General features: G+C 42.0%; 1 long non-coding RNA gene across 1 annotated transcript in view; it reads right to left on the bottom strand.

Annotated features, from left to right (window-relative positions):
• Positions 1-1087: 1087 nt before the first annotated feature.
• The window catches only part of LOC119467782, a 69001-nt gene continuing 64591 nt past the window's right edge, over positions 1088-5497 (bottom strand). The window contains exon 2 of the long non-coding RNA XR_005196404.1: positions 1088-1573. This is a non-coding gene — a long non-coding RNA (uncharacterized LOC119467782). The remainder of the gene's footprint in view (positions 1574-5497) is intronic.

Here is a 5497-nt window from a genome sequence, read left to right as displayed (position 1 = left end):
GAAAGCAGGTTTGGGACCATCTCAACTACAGTTTGTACCTTGCATGCACTAAGGAATCCTGCTACGTGGGCTGCGGGGGAATGAAACTCAGCCCTCCCTCAGCTCATCAGCCATGCTCCAACCACCCAGAGGAAGCAGTGTCTTTTCAAATTTACACAGAGACACAATAGGGGCTAATAGAGCCTTATTCTTTCTGAGACAAAATCTCGCTCTGTCGCCCAGACTGGAGTGCAGTGGCATGATCACAGCTCACTGCAGCCTTGACCTGTGGGACTTAAGTGATCCTCCCACCTCAACCTCCCAAGTAGCTGGGACTACAGGTGCATGCCTTCACACCTGGCTAATTAAAAAAAAATTTTGGTAGCGCCAAGGTTTCACTATGCTGCCCCAGCTGGTCTGGAACTCCTGGCCTCAAGCAATCCTCTCACCTCAGCCTCCCAAACTGTTGGGATTACAGGCGTGAGCCTCCACACCTGCTCTGGAGTCTCATTCTTGATGGTCCTGAATAGCATGCCAAGGAGTCTGGGATTTGTTGTGTAGGCTACGGGAAGCCCTTGAGGATTTCTGTGGAGGTTTGGAGAGTAAAAAATAATGTGACTAATGAGAATAATACACAGATGGGTATTAATCACACTTTCCTTTGTTGCTCACTCTATTTCAAGTATATTCTCACATATTCACAAAGGCCTCTGAATGGTAAATTTTTCTAATATAAGAGCAAATCAATGACCTAACAGATGAATTTAAGAGCCCATGTTGAATGCAGACCTAAAGCCCAGGTCTCTAGACTTTCAGACTAAAAAAGTCAAAGTCAGTGAGACTGAAATTTGAATTGTCATTGCCAGGGGCTGAGGGGATGCAAGAATGGGAAGTTATTATTGTTTAATGGATACAGCGTTTTAATTTTGTAAGAAGAAAAGATATATGGAGATGAATGGTAGAGGTGGCTACACAACACGATGAAGGTATTTAATAGTTTTTTATTGTTTGGGGCTTTTTTATGTTGGCCCCCTGTAAGGATCACTAATGCAGTATTCAAGTGGAAGAAAGTGCAAAATAAAACAGACACACGCACACACACAAAATCTAAGAGTGAAAAAAACTCTTATTTCCCCCTTTTTTTTTTTTAAGACATTCTACATTTTCCGCTTATAACCAAAAACCCTTTAGACCTTCTAATAAGATAAAGTTAAAACTGTAAACCGTTAGTACGTAGTTTACCCAAATAAGTCCATGATTATAAGCAAAAATGTCAGCCACCTTCACCCCCTTACAAAGGCTGATGTATTCCCATTTGTCTCAGTGCTAAATCATGTAGCATTTGTTCAATGGTCATTAAAAGCTGTATGCCCTCAAGAAACAACGTCTTGGGCTCTTCTGGGTACAGACCAAGTTTCCACTGCCATAAACACTTAAAGGAGGACCAGTTCCAATGCTAGCACTGTCCTGGTGGTGGCTCTCCCACCTCTGGCTGCGAAGCTTCATCACTGTTTGTGTGGGTCTGGGCACAGAGGAAGGCAAGGGTTGCAGGTCCAACAGCTAGCATGGCATTGCGGGAAGGGTGGAGGAGGCCCTAGAAGGAAATTTTGAAATTGTCAGATACAAAAAGTGGAAAGAAACTTAGTGTTTCTTTTTTTTTCTTTTTAAACTTTTATTCTAGGTACAGGGTACATGTGCAGGCTTGTTATATAGGTAAACTCATGTCATGCAGGTTTGTTGTACAGATTATTTTGTCACCCAGGTACTTAAGCCTAGTACCCAATAGTTATTTTTTCTAATCCTCTCCCTCCTTCCACCCTCCGCCCTCAAAGAAACCCAAGTGTCTGTTGTTTCCTTCTTGGTGAACACAGAAACTTAGTGTTTCTTTAAGGACGTCGTTAGGTTTCTGTAAGGAGGCAGGAAAGGCTGAAGTCATGCTGTAAATTATGAGGTTCCTGTTTTCCATTCCACTACTTTTTCTACCACCCTATTCCGCCTCACTAAATATGTGCTAATCTATCTCATTTGTGGATTTGTATATTTATTATTTATTTTTCAATTATTATCCTCCCCTATATGAGCGTTTTAAAAGCATTTTTGAGAGATACATCACATAGCGTAAAATCCACCATGTTAAAGTGTACACGTCAGTGGATTTTAGTACATTCACTATATTGTACAACTGTTACCACTTTGTAATTCCAGAACATTTTCTTCACCCCAAAAAGAAACCAGTATGCTAAATGAAATAAGCCAGCCACAAAAAGATAAATACATACTGTATGATTCTCCTTATATGAGGGGAGTTGTTAAAGTCAGTGAGACAGAAAGTTGAATTGTGGTCGCCAAGGGCTTCAGGGAAGGAAGAATGGAGAGTTGTTTAATGGACACAGAATTTCAATTTCTAAGAAGGAAAAAGACATGGATATGGCTGGTGGAGATGGCTACATATATTAGGAAAGCATTTAATACCACTGAAGTGTATGCTTAAATGGTTAAGATAGTAAATTGCGTGTTTTGTGTTTTGTGGTTACCACAATAAAAATAATTTTGGTAAACACCACAATGAAAAAAATTGGGAAAGGAATCTCTATAGGTATCTTGTAAATAGCAATATATTATTGAATCATTTGTGCTAATAGTTTTCACTTGTTAAATGTAAACTTTTTTTTTTCTTTTTTTTTTGAGATGGAGTTTCGCGGTTGTTACCCAGGCTGGAGTGCAATGGCGCGATCTTGGCTCACCGCAACCTCCACCTCCTGGGTTCAGGCAATTCCCCTGCCTCAGCCTCCCGAGTAGCTGGGATTACAGGCACGTGCCACCATGCCCAGCTAATTTTTGTATTTTTAGTAGAGACGGGGTTTTACCATGTTGACCAGAATGGTCTCGCTCTCTTGACCTCGTGATCCACCCGCCTCGGCCTCCCAAAGTGCTGGGATTATAGGCTTGAGCCACCGCGCCCGGCCTGTAAACATTTAAAATACACCAAGTATTAAGAAAAAAAAAAGGAGCCCATACCAGTTAGCAGTTATTCTCTATTCTCACCTTCCTCCAGCTTCTGGCAGCCACTAATCCACTTTCTGTTTCGATTTGCTTACTGGGGACCTTTTATACAAATGGAATCGTACAATAACATGACCTTTTGTGTCTGGCTTCTGTCACTTAGCATAGTGTTCTCAACATAATGTAGCATGTATCAGTACTTCATCCCTTTTATGGCAACATATGTGGGCTTTTCAAAGTGGATTCCAGGCTCAGAGATGAGTCTTTCCCTCTGAAGGCTTTCTCCTGAAAGTAGAGCTTGGGCATAGCTGAGCTGGGGAGCACACAGGCCTAGGAGGCCTCACTGTACACAACTCGCCACGTGGCCCAAATGTTTTGCCTCTGTATGGGCTCCCTTTTCCCTCTTCAGCGTGAGAAGACCCATAACAGGAGGCCCTGCTCTCAAACTCAGCTGGGATACTATGACCCCTGGTCAGGTCTTTAGTAGTGATGCAACTCACAGGTGTCATAGTGCCAATGGCCACTCTGTAACTGGTTCTTTTGTTTCTATATAAGCATGTACCACAGAGGAGAAATTCTGCTAGATATTCTGCTAATTGCAACTGAATGTAGCCTGTGATAACCAAAACCCACTCTTCTGAAGCACGGTTCACTTTGGAACATACTCTGTTGCACATGCCGCTTGGAATCAGAGGTAAACCAGACCCATTTGAGCTACCTAATGTACTGCTTTGCTGAAGAGCCTGGGGGAGCTTGGTGGTGGGTCATGTGAGGAGGATGGGCCACTGCTCGATTGCAGCAGGAAGTTGCTGTGCTTTCCTTGTTTTATAAATGTTCCCGGATATGGAGGCCGGGTAAAGCAGTGATCCTGTTGGACTAATTCTAGGTATACTATTATTTATCACAGTGTAAAGGGGTAAGAAAGATCACTTCATGTTTTAAAGCAGAAATCTCTTTTAGGAGGTTACACTGGGCGTTCAAAAGTTTTCTGTAATTTTCTTTCTTGCTTCTCTCTCTCTCTTTTTTTTTTTTTTTTAAGAGATGACGTCTCTCTCTATCACCCAGGCTGGAGTGCTGTGGCACAATCATGGCTCACTGTAACCTCGAACTCCTGGGCTCAAGTGATCCTCTCACCTCAGCCTCTCAAGTAGCTAGGACTACCAAGGCATGCCACCATGCACAGCTAAGTTTTGGTTTTTCAAAAAAATGTTAATAGTGGCAGGATCTCATTATGATGCCTAGGCTGGTTTGGAACTCCTGGCCTCCGGTGATCCTCCCGCCTTGGCCTCCATCAGCATTGGAATTACAGGCATGAGCCACTGTGCCTGACCAATTTTCTTTTTTATATGTGTTACTTTCTACAATTTCTTTGCTGGCTGACTTTGAAGATTCTTCCTTGGAATAGATGCGATGTTCAGGAAACAGGAAGGTTTTCCTCATCCAAGTTCATGGGCAATTTGATAGGTTTTCTTGGAGAGTTTAAGTAGAATTTAATTGTGAGTATTTGAGTGTTTGAGACAGGGAGGAAGGAGATGGCCAGAAGGGGTAGTCCCTACTTGATGGCAAGACATAATTAAAAGGAATGTTCCGCATTATTTTCTCTAAAACACAAAGTTCTACATGATTCTTATATGAACATGGGCTGAGAAAGCATGCTGTGTTGTGTAGCAGCATCTGGCTTCAAGAATTCATTGTAATGAGATCAACAAAACATGAATACTGCCAGCCACGCACTCAGTGGCACCCACTGTTGTCGGGCTGATATGCCTTCTCATTCTCACTTGCCTACCTCCATTTCTAAAATGCTTTTTTCAGCTTCCCTTGCAGCCAGGAAAAACATATGACATAGTTACACTTAGGAAGCTTTTGCTTTTCTGATAAAAGGGGAAAACATTCCCACTGTGACCCCTTTCTTCTCCTCTTCCTTCCTTGAAAGTGGTGTGATGCCTGGAGCCATGGCAGCCTTCTTGAGGCAATCATCTTGTTATGATAAGGAAAGGCCAAGAGAACCGTCGAAATGTTAGCCTCAGCATCACATCACTGAACTGATGAATCAGCACCATTGTTGTACTTTTAACCTTCATGTTGTTTGAAAAACATAAGCCCCTATCTGTGGAATTTATTTTTAGTCAGATTTTTGCTAACGGATATAATACATGGAAAAAACTTTGCTTTACTAGTACTTATTCTAATACTTCGATCTAAATATCCACCATGTCCTTCTTTGTCTCTCTCTTGTATATTTCAACACTGCCTCACGTCTGTATTTATTGTTCACATTTTTTTGTTTTGTTGTGTTGTGTTTATTTGTGTGTGTGTGTGTGTGTGTGTGTGTGTTTTGTTTGTTTTTGAGATGGAGTCTTTCTCTGTCTCCCAGGATGGACTGCAGTGGCAGCTCACCACAACCTCTGTCTCCTGGGTTCAACCAATTCTCCATCCTCAGCTTCCCAAGTATCTGGGATTACAGGTATGTGCCATCAGATTTTGAAAATGAAACTTTCATATAAATATATTT

The sequence above is a fragment of the Cebus imitator genome, unplaced genomic scaffold, assembly GCF_001604975.1.
Source record: "Cebus imitator isolate Cc_AM_T3 unplaced genomic scaffold, Cebus_imitator-1.0 Scaffold331, whole genome shotgun sequence".
In the NCBI taxonomy this organism is placed as follows: domain Eukaryota; kingdom Metazoa; phylum Chordata; class Mammalia; order Primates; family Cebidae; genus Cebus; species Cebus imitator.
Note: the sequence above shows the minus strand (reverse complement) of the source record. Positions and strands in the feature narration are given on the sequence as shown.